The sequence below is a fragment of the Delphinapterus leucas genome, chromosome 14 (genome assembly GCF_059928025.1).
Source record: "Delphinapterus leucas isolate spDelLeu-1000000601 "Yukka" chromosome 14, BTC_Dleu_Yukka2, whole genome shotgun sequence".
In the NCBI taxonomy this organism is placed as follows: domain Eukaryota; kingdom Metazoa; phylum Chordata; class Mammalia; order Artiodactyla; family Monodontidae; genus Delphinapterus; species Delphinapterus leucas.
The window spans coordinates 28,768,394-28,788,503 of NC_143142.1; positions in this window are offsets into that span (position 1 = coordinate 28,768,394).

A 20,110-nucleotide genomic window follows, 5' to 3' on the forward strand; every position below is an offset into this window, starting at 1 on the left:
AGAGGGGAAGGCTGATGGTAGATTGACTCCCAGGTTTCGATTCTCCAAACGGTTGGATGGTGGTTTCAGTCACTCGTTTAGGCACCACTGGAAGAGAATGAGGTTTGGGGGGAAATACTATGAATTTTGATGTGTATAGTGTTGAATTTGGAGTGTATATTTCTGATATCCTAATGGAGACTCTGAAGGCAATTGACTGTCTAGATAAGGATCTCAGAAAAGCAATGGAGCTTGGATTTTGGGATTTGGGAGTCACTGTGTGGCCATGGGCATGAAGAGAGTGTGAGATGAGTGAACTGCAAGTGAACTTGGAGAAACTGCAGCGTTTAATGACTGGGTGGAGGAGGATGAGCCAGCAGTGAAGATGGAGAGGAAAATGTAGGAGGGAAACCAAGAGAATAGAGTTTTCCTGGAAACCAACAGAAGGTGTTGTTTCAAGAAGGAGGGGATCGTACTCAGCAGTGCCAAATGCTCCAGATGGTCAAATGGGAGAGGATGGATCAGATTCCACTGGAGTTAGCAACACGGAGATTCCTGGTAACCTCAGGAGGATGAACTTCGGAAACTAAAGGGAAATCCAAGTGCAGGGAAGCTTTTTACCCAATACAGAATATAACATTGTCTTTAGAGCGCCAAACTGGAAGTTTAGACCACAAATAAAAACTGACCTCTGGCCTGGCTGAGTTCACAAAGAGGATGATTTTGGAAGGAAAGTTTTGTACCTTTCTGGACAAACAGCGGTGTAGGGAGAAAGGTAGACGTCCAAGTGCAGAGACAAATGTAATGGGAAGACCAGACCCTTTATCCTCGGTGGATCCGGCTTTAGCTGAACTGTAAGCAGTGGGTTCACTCCTCCGGCTGGGTCGCAGCTCTTGTGTGTCTGAGGCTGCAGGTGAGGAGGTAGTTCCTGGAGCCCTTAAGTACCTGGGGACTGAAGGGCATGATCAAGAGCTCCGTTCCCCTGCTGGCTCTACACCAAGTGGGGGGAATTGATGCAAATTCTTTGGGTTTCAGTTTTTTCACTTGAAAATGAGGCTGCTCTAGGTCCCCCTGTCACCAAGTGGGACCCTGCAGGGCCTTTCCGGGACAGATCGCCCCCTCCCTAGTGTCCTCTGCCTGCCTCTTGTCTGTAGAAAACTTTAGCCTCCTAGGCCTTCCCCAAGTTCTGAAGAATAAATTTAATCAGAGGAGTGAGAAAATGCAGAAAGAAAGAAAGACAAAATAATAATATTTTAGCCATTAAGCAAAGTCAAGGACCTTTAGTTCCTCCTCAACGGCTATATATAATATTCTGGGCCATGTCCTTTGAACTGTTGTGCAGATACTAAACCCCACCAGGTGGAAGAAGTTATCTGCATGCTGCCCACAGCATGTAGACCCCCCCAGACCGGTTGGAACCAGAAGGTTGGTAATGCTGACTCCCAATTACCTCACCACCAACCAATCAGAAGACTGTCCATGAGCTGATCACACACCCCACAACCCCCCTTCCTCACCCTGTCTTTAAAAACCTTTCCCTGAAAGCCTTTGGGGAGTTCAGATCTTTTGAGCACTAGCTATCTGGACTCCTTACAGGCACTAGCTAGGTGCCTGTAATAAACACTGTCAGTAGATTGGCTTTAATGATTGACAAGCAGACCCAAGTTTGGTTTGGTAACACTCCCACTCCACCCCAAGGCCATCTGTAGCTTTGAAGTTGTAATAATTAGCTTCATCACAGAGAACATCTAATTTTGTCTGCTCAGTTAAGCAAATCAGGAATTCGCTGTAATATCCTCATCACTGGATGAGCAAATTCTTTGTACACTTTGCTAAAATCGTACAATTTTGTCTTCCCCTTGCCTTTTACTTCTCTGTGGGAATGAGCTGTCTCCACCCCTCTGTGGTGGGTGAGATCATATTTACTCTCATGGGGGCTTCTCTGTGTAATTATGGTCTCTCTGTAACACCGAGGCCCAAGTTTTCAGGAATAAACACAGTAGGGATTGGATGATGATTCCCTGGTTTCATAAAACCTCTAAAGAACATTAGATAATGTTCGTGATAGAAGTAAAACCCATTTATCCTCTGTGCCAGCAGTTTTTAGGTCTCATAAGAGATTCTGCTGGAGGGATCACTGGGTATTTCAAAGATGTTTGGAGACATTGCATTGATGGAGTTGTCTTCAGTGGGAGGTCATTAAATGTTTGTTTATGACTTTCGGTGGGTCTATCAAAACCACTTAGTCTTGCCATTGTTGCATTTTGGACTCAATTAGGGAAAAAAATGTATTGGGGGGAACTAACTTTGCAGCAAAGGGAGAGATACTCTTTTTTTTTTTAAGATAATATGTTTATTTATATCTTTTATTAATTTTACTTTTATTCGAGTATAGTTGATTTACCATGTGGTGTTAGCCTCAGGTATACAGCAAAGTGATTCAGTTATCCATATACATATACTCATTCATTTTTAGATTCTTTTCTCATACAGGCTATCCCAGAATATTGAGTAGAGTTCCCTGTGTTATGCAGTAGGTCCTTGTTGGTTATCTTTCTTATATATCAGACACTCTTGAGTACTGGAAACTCGCAGAATTCTGGAAGAATAGGAATCTTGAGACTTATGCTTCACTGGGAGCAATAATTAGAAAGGTAATTTTAGTCACTTAGTATTCTGTGGTGCCAGTGGAATAATTAAAAACATGATGATTTAAGCTGACTGTGGAGGTAATGGATGAAACATTAAATTTAGCTTGAATAGGGTAGTTGAGTTTTTTTCAGAAATCATATTGAAATCTTTGGATACTACGGGAGCAGTTAAAAGCCAATCCACGGGAATATGTCTAATGCATTTCTGGGTGATGCCGGCCCTCTTCCTGCATGTCCTGGTGCCTTTGAGGATCTGACAAAGCTGAGCATCTTCTCTCAAGACAAAGGCACGGGCCACCGAGAGCCAGGATGGCCCCCAGAGCTGATGGGGCAGGTCGGGCGCCACCAGCAGCCACCAAGCGCTTACAAGGTGTTTCAGCACAAGGATGGCCTGTTACTGATGCTCGAGTTGGGTAGCTACTAGCTGACACAATCTTGTGTGTTTTTCAATGTGAAACAGAGAGAAAGACTAGTAAAAACAAAAGTAAAGATAACAAGAGGCAGAAGAGAAAGACTTGGATGGAGAAAAGAGCCGAGGTGGGAATGATGGGGTCCGTGAATGGGGCGAGTGTCCACTCCGAAAGGTGCTCGGGACAACTCCCTGAGGCAGCATTCAGACCATGAGGGGTGGGGGCCATGTCCCCACCAGTCTGGCTGAGTAGCTTCTGAGATGTGTTCTGAGTCCCCTTCATCGTTACCGTAAACTTCTCACCAAGCCCTTAAGGCATGCTCCTCAAAATTTCCAGTCAATGTACCCCCAGGAGTCTGGAGACCTAGGACATGACATGCTGTGGGTGGCAAGTGGGGGTCCTTCAGGTTCCTTGTTATCTCAAAATGGCCCCGCTTTTCGTATTTCAATCTGTAACCTACTGACTTTAGTACCATAAGACTCGTCCAGAAAGCTGATCCAATAAAGAATTGTGCTGCCGTTTGTCCCCACATTTGGAGAATTGATCTAACCTCCTGGCACATCTCTGCTCTTTACAAACCAAATAGCCAAGGAACAAGGTGACCTCACTTTTTCTCAGAAAGTTGCGATGGTCGGTAGCTGTCTATCAGGAGGTTGCAGGGGGGTGTCTGTACGCCACGCTGCCGCGGTGGAGTTAATGTCCTAGTTAATATCATCATCTCCCCTCTTTACCGCCCATTCAAGGTTTCCCTGCTGTTAACCAGCACTTCAGCCGGTCTGGGTGGCTTGACTGGGGGTGGGGTAACACAGGCCTTGGATCCTGATGTCTGACCTCCTAGTTGCCTGGCTGTTCCAGGTGTGTGGTTGTGGACGGTGCCGTTTATGGCCGTCACGAGCTTGGAAGCGCCTGGAGGGGCCGGTCGGGTCCCCCCGTTAGCACAGAAGGCAAAAGTGAAGGTGTGAGGAGATGCGTAACTAAACCTGACTCCATGACCCTCTGTCCGGTGGCTCACAAGTTGCTTTTTCATGTCATGTTTCATAGCTGCATTTCCAAGGAGCAGTAGAACTAGAACTCACATTTGCAACCCATCCCTTTTGGCTTCTCTACTGATGTGTCACAGCCTCTTTAGTCGGTACTTGACCTCATGATATGCATCTCCATAGTATTCTCTGACTCACAGCACTTGGAGTATCCAGCTTACTTGGGTGAAACCTCTGCATGATCTTTCCAGCTGGACATTTGAAAGTGCAGGGAAATGATTACGTCTTAGACTAAAAAATCCACTCGATGTTATATCAGCTTGGAAAATGGAGAATACAGAATTATAAATTTCAAGACCAAAGATCTCAGTCATCATCTTAATGTATTTTATAGATTAAAAAGTAATTCCAGAGATTTGAAATGACCTGCTTTGCCATGATCATAAAAAGATGTGCTGACGTGTAAGTGCTTAATATATGTGAGATACTGTGCTGAACATTTTATGCGTATGACTCTTAGTTTACAGATGAGAAACATCCCTAAGCAGTGGCAGAGCTGGGACTCAAAACCAAGGTTGTGTGACGGCAAAGCCCGCGTTGACAATGCTGCACACCTGTTCCCAGGGCCAGTGCGAGCAGGTAGCCCTGGAGGTGACGCATCGACAGGTGTGCACCCTGGATTCAGGAGGGACGAGCCTTGCCCGGCGGCATCTATACTGAACCCACTGAGATGTCACACATCAAAATCCCTTAAAACTCTTGTGAACTAAATCTAAGAATAAGAACCGGATTTCAGCATACAGCCCCTAGAATCGCAGCCCTCCAATTTTTATTTTTTTATTGGAGTAAAATTGCTTTACAATGTTGTGTTAGTTTCTGCTGTACAGTGGAGTGAATCAGCCATAGGTATACTTGTATCCCCTCCCTCGTGGACCTCCCTCCCCCCATCCCACCCACCTAGGTCGTCACAGAGCACAGAGCTGAGCTCCCTGTGCTATACAGCAGGTTCCCACTAGCTATCTATTTCACATATGGTAGTGTATTTATGTCAAGCCTAATCTCCCAATTAGTCCCGGAAGCATTTAGAAAGATTACTAACCAGGAACTCGACGATTTAAGCTATATGTTGGCTTAGTTAAAATAGTTAGATCACAGCCAGGTATTGAGATATTGTTTCTCTGTTGAAGTATTTTCCAAAAGGATACCGTCTTTGTCAAGTAGCTTGGTAGATAGCTGACAGTAAAATAACTGATACCTGGGTTTATTCATTGCATAAAATTGATTGTATTCCCTTTAGGTAAGCAGAGTTCTTGTGGGATGATGACCAGGAATGGAAATGTCCATTAACATAATGATCATTTACTCATTTATCAAGAATTTATTGAGCTCCTACTATGTGCCAGACTTTGCTGTTTGTTGCTGTGGACACGAATAGCACAGAGCAGTGTTTTCCTATGCTGTACGTTGCAGATTGTTTTCAAATGTTATTGAGGAAGTGTTTCCACAGTGCCTCTGTAGAAGAAGTGTTTCTAGAAATTTCCCATTCTCTGCTATAATTCTTTAATACTACTGAGAGCTTGAAACAATTACATCAAGGGCCTGGGATGCGATCCTGCAATTATAGAGTGTTAGATTTGGAAGTACATCATAGACACTTTATTTAGCCTACAAATAAGGAAACAGGCCAGGGGAAAAAGTGAGCTGGAAGAGGGCACAGAGCTGGTTAGGGATGTGGGCAGGAGTGGAAACCAAGTCTTCTGATTCCCATCTCGTCCTTATCTTACTGCACTACTGGAAAAAGTCATGTATGGTCACGGATTAAATAAGCTTACTTAATCCTTTCCAGGTGTACGATAAATTACTATTTCCTACAAAGCTCGTAATCCTTCACATAATTTTAAAGGGTTGAACATGCATTGTCAAGAAATTCATTATAAATAAACGAAATATCTCATTAAGATACCAAATTAAGCTCGATATGTAGCTTAATCTCATATCTGCTTTTGTTAACGAAAGTGGGGTCTGGCTGCTCGCTGCTTCAAAGTGGCCTCTTGCTGGGCTCGGCCCCGCCTGCAGCCCTGACGTGGGTGCAGCCGAGGGCACAGGGCAGTGGGTGATTTGGAATTGGGCAGAATCGAGTTTGAGTTCCTGAGGTTACGTTACCCTGAGTGAGTCACTTCACTTTTCTGAGCGTTAGATTTCTCTGCACGAAATGACTACAATAATAGGTAACCTCAAAGTGTCACTGTCAAAGTCGGGCCACAGGAATCACTTCACGGTGCCCTGCTGGTACTTAGTCCACAGGAGGCACCCAGAAGTGTCTCTTCTCTTTCTCCAGGGCCCCTCGAACAGTGTTTCTTTTCTAGGTACAGTCACTCTACGATTGTACATGATGCTCAGTAACCTCAGGTCCGCTCTGATCCTGCCTTTGGCCAAAATTAGGTATCAGACATTCACTGCCAGAAAAAGTCAGGAAGAAAAATACAACAGAGGGTCCAAGAGGAAAAGCACTGCTTGGCCTGATGTTTCCATGGTCAAAACCAAACACATCCTCTTTCTCCCTAAGTTGCCCCTTTGGTCCTTACTTTTCACGACACTGTCATGTCTGTGTCATCGGAGTCTGGTCCCATCCTTGGGCAAGTCCTCTGAGGTGGCTGCAGGCTGGAACCAGTGTCCCCGAGATGCCCCCGGGCTTCACCTAGGAAGAGGGGTGCAGGGACCGGGGTGTGTGGAAGAACCGTGAACAGGATCAGATATGGTTCAGGGAATGGGCGCAGACGGGGGTTATGGCCCACGAGGTCATCCTGGGAAGGGTCCTTTGTCCCCATGGGCTTCCCCAGTGCCCGGTGCGTGCCTGGCGTGTTGGCCAGGAAGAGAGGCGTGCAAGCCTGCCACGTTGGTATAGTTTGGGAATGACTCTTCTAGAAGCTCAAAAGAGATAAAAATCATAGAACAATTTGAATGAGAGGGAAAAACCAAATATTCCTGATGACCTCCATACCATTTCTGTCTGGTGGTGAACATGCCAGCAACTCTCTTCATTGTTTGCTGAGTTTTGTGGCACAAATCTGAATAGGACTAAGGATGCGTGTCTGTGTGAAGGAGGGTCCCTTCTACTGGCTCCCTGTGCCCCTCTCCCCTCCCCAGTGCCCCTGCCTGGAGGTCGCCCTGGGCAGTTAGAGAGCCTCCCCTGGACCTGGGGTAACTTGTCCTGTCCTATAAGCGACTCTGCCACATGGGCACGAAGGCCTCCAGACTGAAGAGGCTCCGTGGGGCAAGTCCTTCTCCCGAGGCCCCAAGGGGTCCGGATGCAGCCCGAAGCCATGTCCTTCCTCCCCTTGCTTCCCCTCCTTAAACGGCTTCCCACGTGTCCTGTCCTCACAGGTTTCCTATGAGAGCACTTCTGTAACGAAGGCATAGACATCCCATCTCAAGTTCTGCTTCTAGAGAACTTGACCCTAGACGCTGTGTAACCTGTTCCTTGAATCCACCCCCCCGACCCCCAAACCCTTCATCCCACACGTCAAAAGGAATCCCCCCATCACGACACTTGGACAACGGCAAACACACTTACCCCCTTCCCGCCCCAGGAGGAAACCAACCAAACTCAAGCCCACCACTAAGCTGAAGGTGATGTTCTCAGAGCCCCTTGCCTCCAGGGGATGGCCCTTCCTCTATTTGTCTTGATCAACGTTCCACGTTCCCAGAAGCAGGAGAGGTGTGCCAGCCACCAAGACAGTCATTTGTTGGGCATGAGACTAGAGGCTTGTGTAGGGATGATTAGTAAAGGAAGGGACCAAAGCTCTAGGAAACATTAATTTGTTGAGTAGTTTATTTGGTAAGAAGGTAAATTTCTTGGTCAGCCAAACGACTGCCACGGATTCTGTCCTCGGGGAGAATTTTACTTGCTCTGATCCTCCCAGAACGTCGGGAAGGACTTCTCTGTAGGGGTGGGGGGAGGACTTAGTCCATTTCAACCGTTATAGCATCTTCACTTGTGTGTGAAGATTCAGGTGGGTGTGAGTTTGAAGAACTTTTCTTGCTGTACCATTCCTGTGAAACCTTAGTCAGTTGGTCTGCTGGTTTCATTTGTGAGAGCTCTGTTTGCTAAAGACTCATGTCAGGACTATTGCTGAGACGTGCTTTGTGAATCTCCTGGCCAGTTACACTCCCAGGGCGATGTCATTCCTGTGGGGCCTCTGACTTTTAGTGGAAGTTCTGGGGCTCTGCCTCTTTTCAGGCTTTTTCTTAATGACATCAGAGCACAAGTGGGGTGGGATGGATTGACGTTTTGGCATGGCTTACAGGAGCATTGATTCTCAAATCTGCCTTGGAGTGTTGCCAAAATGTTTCATGACACCCAAGTGAGTATCACAAAGGGAGGCATCGTCCCTGTTGCTGGTGATGGGCAAGGTGCACGGTGAAGGGGGAGGTGCATGGTGAAGGGTTTGGAACATTTCTGGCTCCTCTGCTGTATCTCCGTTCCAACTGCTAGTAACCTTCCGTTTCTCAATCAGTGCATCATCATCTCTCTCTCTCACTCACACACACACACACACACACACACACACACACACAGGAATCTGGCCAACCTAAGAGAGATCTGGATTCCTGCAGTCTCCTTGGCACCCCCTTTTCTCTCTGCCTTTGGTTTCCACAGAGCAGCTCTAGACTGGAGTTTACACTTCCTCTTGCCTCTACTGAAGGCCATAAGAAATTGTGACTACAACCTGCTATTCTAGCATTAAAAAATGAATTCCTGGGCTTCCCTGGTGGCGCAGTGGTTAAGAATATGCCTGCCAATACAGGGGACACGGGTTCAAGCCCTGGTCAGGGAAATCCCACGTGCCGCAGAGCAACTAAGCCTGTGTGCCACAACTACTGAGCCTGCGCTCTAGAACCCGTGAGCCACAACTGTTGAGCCTGCGTGTCACAACTACTGAAGCCCGCTCGCCTAGAGCCCAACAAGAGAAGCCACTGCAATGAGAGGCCTGCGCACCTGCAATGAAGAGTAACCCCCAATCGCCTCAAGTAGAGAAAGCCCATGCACAGCAACAAAGACCCAATGCAGCCAAAAATAAATAAATTAATTAAAAAAATAAAAAAAACGAATTCCTCTAAAGCCTCACTGTCTGATGAAGTAGGGGGTCTGGATCCTAAGAAACAACGCATATGACAACATTGAACCCATATCACCAGCTCCATGCCAAGGCAACAGACCTCCGACTGTGCCCAATCCACTGTGACTCAGCCAGTTCATTTCCTCTGCAACTCCATTCCCAATACCTGTTTTCTTATAAATTTCAATGGTTTGTCAGCAAGTGATGGAAATCCTTGAAACCTAGGAAAGGCTAAAACAGGATACAGTAGACTCTCCTGGAACTCCAAGGTAGGAGTAAAGTCAGGTTTCTGTTCCACATCCTATTGCTGGCAAGCCACAACCATTTTATATGCTCATGGGTTCCTTGGGTGAGGAATCCACACAGGACACAGCAAGGGGGGCTTGTCTCTGCTCCACAATGCCTGAGGCGTCAGCCGGAAGATTCATGGGCTGGGAACCGTTGGCCTCTGGAGCCTGGAGTCCTGGCGGTGTTGTCACTCCCGCGTCTCATGGCCGAGGCTGGTTGTCATCGCAGCCTCGAGTGGGGCTGTGGCTGGAGCCTCTCATGGTGGCCTCCGGGCAGTCCGACTCCATATGCACTGGCTCAGGACTCCCGAGCAGAGTGTCCCAGCTCAGAAGGCAGAAGCTGTGCTGCCTCAGAATCCCAGGCCACGACTTCTGCTGCATTCTGTTGGTTCCAGAATATCCATTTCGTGCTTCTCTGTTTTTGCATCCTGACTCTGCTTTTCAGTCTACAGGTGGGACAGGGAGAAGAAGGATATGTTCTCCCATGGTCCTCGATATCATATCGTTAAGGTGGGGACAATGGTCCCTCATAATTTTCTCGATAATTAACAAGATGCTCTTTATAAAGAGACTAGCACAGACTAAAGCAGACTGTAGAGCTCCAAGAGCAAACTGCCAGGAAGGACAATCTGATTTTCCAAACTTGAATCTTGTGTTGTCCCTGGTTCAGGCTGGGCCAGGGTCATGGGCCTGACCAAGAGCTCAAAGGCTGTCCTGTGAACTAGGCAGACACTCTGAAGGGGCTTGATATACTTATTGCACCGTTTTACCTCCCCCAATTTATTTTAAAAATAAAATTGGATTGTCAGACTCAGAATTTCTCTTCACCCACTAAAAGTGTGTACCCTCTTAGAATTCCCCAAGGGCCCTGTGCAATTAGCAAAGCCTATGTAAATAGTTAATGAAACTCATCAGACTTAGGATAGAGATGGCAATGCTGCCTTAGCAAAGCACTTAGTGGGCATTAATTTATTTTTGTTTCTCATACCCTCTTTATTTGAGCCCGACCTAGGATGAATCTTGAGGTTGGCAAACCTGCCTCCATTTTCTTTGTGTGAAAGCTTTCAATGTCCATTCAAATATGACGAGTGCATGGGTGCACACACCACACCACACACACCCACACGCACGCCCGCACACACACACACACCATGGGTTCAGTGTCTAGGATCTTCAGACACCACGCTTTCCCAACAGTCATAAAGACTCTCTCTGGGCAATTCTTATCACCTTCTGGATGCAGTCAAATTCCAAATTCTTATTCCAGCCTAGTTCCAAGTGGGCTGTAAAGACAACACTAATATCAGAGACGTTTTTGTTGTTCATAATCACGATAGAATACGGACCCTGTGGGGCAAGATTTCTGCTTGTTTCCTTTATTGCTGTAACACCAGCATCCAGAGCATCACCCAGAGTGTGGACCCTCAGTGAGAATTCACTCAACGTGGGACATGCAGATGGTTTAATGTGTCCAAGGAGTAGTGGCGCTTCTATGTTCAGTGCTTAAAAACTTTAAAGAACACTGAAGCTGATTGCTATTCATAAATTTTAAGGCAGAGATCTCGCTGGATCTGTGTCCGCATGAGTCTCCCTTCAATCGTAGTTAGGGAGCTACTTTCACCCCCACTTTCCCCCTCCCCGCCCCGCCTCTGCACACACCACACCCACTTTCCTATTCACATTCTCAGGCATTACCTGTTCAAATTCAGCCAGAGGAAGTAGGATTCCGGGTTTGGCTGTTCGTGCGATTGTGAACCAGTGACACACCTGGGTTCTCACTTGCACAACGGGGTCGTCTGGGGTTTTGCCTGGACTGTGAGATGGGATAGTTTCTGAAATCAGGGATGCCTGGCATTCATTCCCCATTCGGTCCCTTTGACTTTTTTTTTCATCCAGGGAAATAGGAGTTAGAAGCAGAAACTAATATACTTTCATAAGACTTTGTAAGGCTTCCAATACACAAAATATTGGGTTCGGGTTTAGGTGACAAAATTCTGTACAGAACTGGGGAGAATTCTGTTCATTTCTGCCCAGACCCAGAACTGACTTGGCCGCCCCAACAGCCTCTCCGGGAGTCAGATCCCTGCTTTCGTGGCTGGATTGCTGAAGTGCTGACATGGCATCACCGAGCTCCAGAGCTGCCTCAGCCACGGTTTCTGAGACACGGATTGACACACCCATGGCTCTCTCAGGACTGTGGTGGTTTGACTTTTTAAATATTCACTTAGATTATAAAAATAAAAAGCCAGAAAGAGATTTGCAGAGTTGCTGATATTATTAAAAAATTATCAAAGAAGAATGCTATTGCTGTTGTTTCATGCTAACACTTATTGTATTATTTTTCATATACATTGTCAAGTTGATTTTTTGTCATTACTTGTATCTTTAGAGCAGCAATTTTCAAGAATTTTCCATAAATCACCAGTCATGTATGATGCTCCCTCAAAAATAATTCTGCCATTGAATAAGCTTTTTTTTTTTTTAACATCTTTATTGGGGTATAATTGCTTTACAATGGTGCGTTAGTTTCTGCTTTATAACAAAGTGAATCAGTTATACATATACATATGTTCCCATATCTCTTCCCTCTTGCGTCTCCCTCCCTCCCACCCTCCTGAATAAGCTTTTGGGGTACACATATCATGGGGAGATTCACGTGCATTAGCACATTAAATCCCAAAGAAATTGTTAGTAAGGAAATATTATTCTTTGTTAATCTACAACATCCAAAACTTATGTGACCAGATGGACTCCCCCAACCACGTTTTTTTTTTTTCCTAAGAAACCATTACTCTCTGGGGGAACTGATAGACTCAGAACACTTTTAGTGAAATTCTTAGAGAAGTGGTTGTTTGTGTACTTCAAAAGCGAGTCCTGAATCCCTGTTTTTGTGGTATAAGACTGTCCAAGGAGAGTTGCTCTTCCTACGGCCCCTGTTGCTGTTGCTGTGCATTTACTGGGTCCCTGTGGATCACGTGCGGGGTCAGGTCCTCATGTAGATTTTCTGGAATCCTTACACCATCCTGACCAGGAGAGTATGAAATATCTATTTTACCAATGAGGAAACTGAGGTTCGTGGAGGGGAAATCATTTTCACAAAGGCCGAATCAGCCCCAGTCTGTCTGCCTACACACACTCTGACTCGAATTGGTGCCCTTCAAGTGATGCTCTTTTCTGCAGCCCAGGGTCACCTTCAGACCAATCAATATGCAAAGTCCCCTCTCACTGTTGAAGAGAAATCACTTTTCCTTCTGTCTCTTACTGGAATTCCTCGTCCAGTACTGCTTGCATGTGTGGTAAGAAGTGGGCAGGAAGGTGCCTGCCCGGATGGATTATGCGTCAGCTCCTAAAACAATGAATCACAGACGGGGCACCAAAGGCCGTGTGTTTAGTTGCTGATGTAGCACGAAAAAAGTGAATAATTCTGGACCAGGAAAGGAGAGGAGCAACACACGCTTCTTTCTGTGAACTCTCTGAGCAGAAGTCGGACAAAATTGCCCCTTTAGTTCTCTGGACAGTTTCCTTCCCACCTCTCCCTGCTCCAGCTCCAAATCCGCCTTTCCAGCCAGCTGAGGGGGCCTGGACATCATTGTAATCATCCCTGTTGGTGACTTTGGGAAGGCTACTTCTTTTAAGGCTGCACTAAGACCAAAGTTTGGATGGCTGGAAGCTATTATGACCTCACATCATTTCTAGGCGACAACATACTGGGAAATCCAATTTAAGCAATTATACTGCACAAACCTAAGTGGGAAACACTCTATTTCATTGATTTTAAAACAATTTCCTATGTGCTTTAGGGAGAAAAGTTATTATGCTCTCTTTAGAACAACTGTACATGATGCAGGTCAACTTTCTTTTTAGCTGAAGAAAATTGGGCCCTGATTTCCCCACGGGCTTCCTCCATGGTCCTGTGACTCTGTGATTTTGGTGATAGTTTATGATTGGTGAGGGGCACATGCAAGTATCAAGACTTCCCTCTCAAACATGTTACTAAGAGTTGCATTTGTAGTTCTTCCGTAGATCTCTGGGTAAAGCTCAAAGAGATGACATCCAACCGGCCAATCTATGGGATGGACATATCAAATGTGTTCTTCAAGGTCAACTTAGTGTCACCTGTGTTATTTCACTGACAAAGATGCTGAGGTTTAAAAAAATTACTGCCCAAAATGTATTCCAAAAATGCATCATAAGAGAAATTGGAAGTACTATCTCTAGTGCTTATGAAGTTACAAAGTGCCAAATAATAAAACAAATAACAGAAGTGAGAGGTAAACTAAAAATCACCTAAAAAAAACAATACATTTTAATTTAAAATTGAACTTTTTTGGTTATTGCCTTTCATCTCTCATCATCAAATTGCCTAAATCCTGACAAAGGTGTATCACAAATTTAAACCTGGAAAGAAAAGCAAATCAAGAGGTAAAGCACCGCATTCGCGGAAGACTTCCAGAAATCTGAGGCAACTCGCAGCTTAGGTAATAAGAAGGAAAGCCAGTAAAGCTCTGAGCTTGTCTTGCATTTTGATTACCTTCTGAACCTGTTCTCGGAAGTCTTCATATTCCTGTCTACTCATAAGGTCCACTTTAGAAAAAAGTCCTCCACAGCAGTGGATGGTTTCCAGTGCATTTGTGTTGGGGGTGGCGTGGACAACAGAGCTTCTCCAGATACTTTTTTTTAGAAGGCAAAAATATTCTGGAGGCCGAGGCTGACCACAAAGCAGCCGTGTTGTTTTTCTAAAGAGCCTGGACCGTTTCCCTCTCCTCTCCTGGTCCAGGGTTATTGTTTTGGGAAGTGGGGACGCTGTGGGACTGTGGGCCTTGTAGTAATTCCATCCCATGATGTGAACAGACTCAAATGTGCTAACCCATTGAAGCCACCCAACTAGAAATCTTAAAAAAAATAGGTATAGGAAAATTTCCTGGAAGCACTTTACCCTTTTTTCCATCCCTGAAACACAAATCTATATAACTCTTTTAGGCATTTGGTTAGAAACAAGAGAAGGCAGATAACAGATATTCGTCTTCAACTGGAAAGGATGTTTGCTTCCTATTTTGGTGGAGAGGAGCCACATAGAAATTGCTAATTTCCCAAGGAACTAGACTCATTTGCCTGTTTGGTCTCTATGTTTAGAAGACTGGCTGCCTCTTGAGTAGCTAAATAAGTTTACTGAACATCCATTATCTAATAGAGATACAAAATAAAAAAAATTTTTTCCTTGTGATGAGAACTCTTAGGATTACTTTCTTAACAACTTTCCTATACATCATACAGCAGTGCTAATTCTATTAATCATGCTGTACATGACATCCCTAGTACTTGTTATCTTATAACTGGAAATCTGTACCTTTTGGCTACCTTCATCCAATTTTCCCTCCTCCAAGTCCCCACCTCTGGTAACCACAAATATGATCTCTTTTTCTGTGAGTTTGTTTGTTTTTGAAGTAGAATTGACCTTCCACACTGTGTTAGTTCCTGGTGCACCACATAGTGATTCAATATTTCTAGACCTTTCAAAATGATCACCACGACGTCTAGTTAACATCTGTTGCCATACAAAGATGTATTTTTAACCTTCTTTTCAGGTAGCTGTGGGTATTCTTCTTTGATACTACACCAAAACTCAACAAGTGGTAGTTTCTCAAAGGCTACTTGCAATGTATAACCTGAAAGTTTATCAGTAAACTTTTCATTCTTGATCACATTAAAATCCATTGGTCTCGGGCTTCCCTGGTGGCGCAGTGGTTGAGAGTCCGCCAGCCAATGCAGGGGACACGGGTTCGTGCCCCGGTCCAGGAGGATCCCACATGCCGCGGAGCGGCTGCGCCCGTGAGCCATGGCCGCTGAGCCTGTGCATCCGGAGCCTGTGCTCCGCAACGGAAGAGGCCACAACAGTGAGAGGCCCGCGTACAGGAAAAAAAAAAAAATCCATTGGTCTCTCTTGTGCTCTGAATGGATCTTTAACCCTAGATGATTTTATAACGTTATGAGTGTGTTCACTGAGGTACATAGATCTTCCAAATGCTGATGCATTTTATTACATGATAACATAAAACCCCCACATTTGTTAATATGACTACTGATTTCATCTAAAAAGTCTCTATATTTTGGGAAGGTGTCAAGTTCACTATGATAGACACGGTTTTCCAATTTTCTGATTTTTTTCTTGAAAGCTCTATTTTTTTCCCCATTGGTAATGAATACTCAGTTGTTTCCTTGAAGTTACATGCTTCCTTGGTTCATTTTCAAGATGATGTCTGCCAGTTGTCCATTTGAATAGTCACAGTTGATCTGTCAGTCCTTCTTTCAAGTACCATCAAAAATGGCATCCCAAGAAAACAGCAGATGGGTCAGCTCATGACTCAGGCAGTTGGGCAAGTCCTTTTCCTTGAGATGACAGTCCTCTTCCATGTAGAGCAGCAGTGCTTGATGAGAACTTCCCACTTGTCTATAGAACAGTAAAAAGGTGTGGACTCAAGTGTTGAGATTTAATAAAATTAAAATTTTTTTTACTCCTTTATCAAAAATATTCTTAAGTGATGCTGGCTTTTTAAGAAAATGTTGTGTATTTGGTGAACATAGTGGCCGCTCACACAGTTTGATGCCAGGAATTTCACCCCTGTTGCTGTTGTGCCATCACGGCACACAGCAACACAGTGAGGAAGGCAGATAATGTCTGGATGATATTACAAAACGTATCATAAAGATTAGACAAGTAAAATTATTAAAATATAAAATGCTGCAAAATATTCAAATAAAATAATAAAAATAGGAAGGGGCCCTGGGGAACCCCCAGGGACCTGTGGACCACACTTTCAGAACATCTGCTCCTAGGGTCACTGAAGGGGTGAGTTAGTTATACACACAACGCCGTAGCACCGCGTGTATGGGGGTCCTCATCGCTAACACTCCTGGTGCTGATGCAACACCAGGAATGCCTCAAGCTCCCAGGTGTGTCTGGATCCTGTCTGAGGGATGTTGGCAGTTAGTTTACATTTCCCTGGGGAGACCACAGATTAAGAAATAACATTGAAAGGAAAGGATATAATCAGATCACTTCATTCTAGTATTTATCATCACAATGGAAACCATCTTAGGAGGGTCTTATTGCCCACTGGGGTGTTGAGGCCTTATGGCTCACTGGTTCTGGCTCTGGCCATTGGTTTGTCCATTCATCTAAAGGGCGGCCAGGACCTGAGAAACCAGCCACACATACTTACAAAACGAATTTGTGGCAAAAAGGCAATTTGCACTTTGTGATAGGTACTGATTAAGTTTCCTTCTGGGAAGACCCAGAAGGGTCACGTTTCTACCAAGGGCACTGAATGTTTGCTTTCTTTGAGATGTATTTCAGAGGAGTGTGAATTATGTTGAACCATGTTATGTCCAGAACGGTAACGCCTTAAAAAGGGCCTTATTTTAAATATTCCTTTGGATTTGGATGGCTTAGACGAGGCATGGGGTTATGCATGTGCTTGCGCGTGCATGGGGTTTGCTAGGGGTTCTATTATTTCTTGATACATTTCGGGAAGAGATGAAAAGAATTGACTTGCTCTCCTTACCTTACGTTTTGTGAAGAGAGTCCACACAAAGGGAAGAAGCCAGCCAGTCCTCCGTAATGTGCACTCAGCCTGTTCCTCTCCAGGATGTCAGCAGTTTCTCTTCTTTCCTGAGGGAGCACTTGCAAATAATTTGATGCAGAGATTTATGCTTTTAGAGTAACATTCCTTTATCTTGCTAGTCATCTGTCTGATTTCAGATACACAAGCAACATTAGATCATTTCTTAAGGTAAAGGCTTTGGCCATTGCAGATTTGGGAAAACACTGAACTACTGCATAATCTTAAACGTGTGACACAAGATGTATCTTAGAAATAGAAATTAGCATAAGAATACAGTTTAATAAAAGGTTATTTTAGAATAACACACATATGAATGGAAAATACAACTTAAATTTCCCCAGGGCCCCGTGGCAAGGGGCTATGGGCAGCCTCTAGTAGCTGAAAACCAGCAGAAAACTTCAGTCCTATAACCACAAGGAACCGAGTTCTTCCAACATTCATGTGAACTTGGAAGAAGACTCCAGGTCCAGAAAGGAATACAGCCTGACTGGCTCCTTGATGCAGCCTCTGAAACCTGTGGGGGATCAGCTTCTTCTTGCTGGGACACCAGGCCCATTGAAACCTTGGGATAATAAATGGGATAATACAGAGGGTTCCTGTACACCCCTCACCCTGTCTCATTTCCACCTACATTATTGTTTTCCATTACTGTGGTCTACTCATCAAAACTGAGAAATCAACATCCAGGCCCTACTATCACGTAAACTCCAGCTGTTACTCAGATCTCACCAGTTTCTGTGAAGCCCTTTCGCTGTTCCAGGACCCAGTCAGGACCCCACGACCTCACATTTCGTTGTGATTCTTCCTTATTTTCCTGGGATATTGGACAGTTCCTTCCTTGCTTTTCATGTCTTGACAGTTGTGAGGACTTCTGCTATTTTGTGCAGTGTTCCTCAGTTTGGGTTTGTGTGATGTTTTTCTCATCATTAGACTTGGGTTATGGATTTATGGAAAGAATAATCGGAGAAGTTTTTGGAGTGATGGAAATATTCTATATTTTTATTGTAGTGATGGTTACATGGGTATATACACTGGTCAAAATTAACTATGGAACAAAATGAGAACATTATTTATTGTATGCAAATCATACCTCAATGAAGCTCTTGGAAAGAGATATTTCATATATGTGTATATACATATTTATACACACACACATCAATCATACAATCTGGGTTAAATAATATTCAGTTGGTCCTTAATTGCAAGATTGCCAGTACCTTTAAGATTCTAAATTCACAAACATTTCCTGTGAGTCTCCAGGCATTAGACATCGTAAGTAGTGTTTCCAAACTTTTTGGAGTACGACACCTTTTTTCCAGTACCTCACAGTATCTGAAACACAGAAGGGAAAATGTTGGTCTAAGTAAACTACATTTGAGTTTATCAGAAAAGTAACAAAAGCATGGAGAGTTGTTCAATTTTTCTACTATGGCCAAAGACTGGGAAAATGTTTTTGTCCATCAAAGTGGAAATATCTCTGGTTTACTGTGTCTATGAACGTGAAAAAGTAATAACATTTTAGAGCTGGAGAACATTCTTCACTTAGTCTAATAACCTGTGTACATGTGCTGTCGCCACTGTTACCTTAGAACTTATTTGGAAACAGGCAGGATGAAGGGAAGCACTCAGCCCTTCATGCAGCCCGGCATTGTGTGGTCCTAGCTCTGAAGAAGTTGGGGCTCCTGTACCCTTGCCTTTGCTGAGCACTTGGGCTCCAGATCTGGATGGGTTCGGACAGGGCTGAGGGTGCTCAGCCAGTTGCTGAGGGCCCAAGGGGATGGCCCTTTCCTCACAAGGAAGAAGGAAGAGGGGCGATGCTGAATTCCGGAGGAAGGCTTCCTACCCTCTGTCACGTGGTCATCTTTTGCTGTGTTTCCATTGCTGACCACCAAAAGCTACCTTCCTGCTACACAAGGCCACCTGGGTCTGTGCACCCAGGCCACAGTTCCCTGTTTGGAGGCTGAATTCATGGGTGAAAAGGCATCTGTTGATTTAGGTTTAGGAGAAAAAACGTCTTATCTTGAGTTGTGTTTTGATGCTTTGATACGACTCACAGGCGGGCTATGATTTATGACTTGTGTCACATGATTCATAGATCGTGTTTGCAATTATATTGATAAAAGAAATATCCCTTGCCTATGCAGTTCCATTATGCACTTAACTATTGAGACAGTATTGAATACTTTCAAGTTTTTCTCGTAGGCCTCAGACCCAAAGTCTGCATTAATAATGATTTGTAATGTTTGGAGAGTCTTGTTAATGCAGTTAAAAGTATTCAACCTATTATAATGGTGCTTGCTGCTTCCTGGCCAGTGCTGTGTCTTGACATGTGGCCAAACCTGGTCCAGGCAACCATGGTGTTGGTCAAGGTAACTGTGGTGATGGTCCAAGTAACCATGGTGGGTTGAGGCAGATGCAGGGCCAGGGCCTGGAACCAAAGTTGCTGACTTGGATGGGGCAGGTTGGGAACTGAGACCCAGTCTTAGACGCAGAGCAAAAGTCTCATCTGGTGATCCAGATGTGGGGTTTTAAAGGGATGGTGCATCAGGGGTTGGACCCTGATGTAAGGTTAAAGCATCTGGGGATTTGACCCAAAGGGAGGTGGAGCTTGTACGCTGCAGCTTTAAGGGAACAAGCAATGAGACCAGCAGGCATCCTGGCGGGAGGGAGGGAGGCTGGCCTTCCACCAGACAGGTCTCCCCAGGGGGCAGGAGGCGGGAGAGCCTCCCCTGGTCCTGGGCTTCCTGGGCCCAGAATGTGAGTGTCCGCATTCTCAGAAGTAATTGGGCTGGAGGACTCACAGGGACTGATGGTTAAAACCCAAAATACCCATTTATTCCTTTACACTAAGAACTCGAAGCAGTGTAGGTATTAGGTGTACCGTCCAGCTTATTTTCTCTTTGGAGATAATCTGCAGGGGGCCGAAAGATGATCAGAGGCTGCTTGTGGAGCTTGGGCTCTTAGCAAGGGGAGGCATCTGGTGTTAGTCCCACGCTCTCACTTCTGTCAACAGGCTATTCTGCCCCATGAACAGGTCCTGCTACCTGGCCTGGGGCATCTA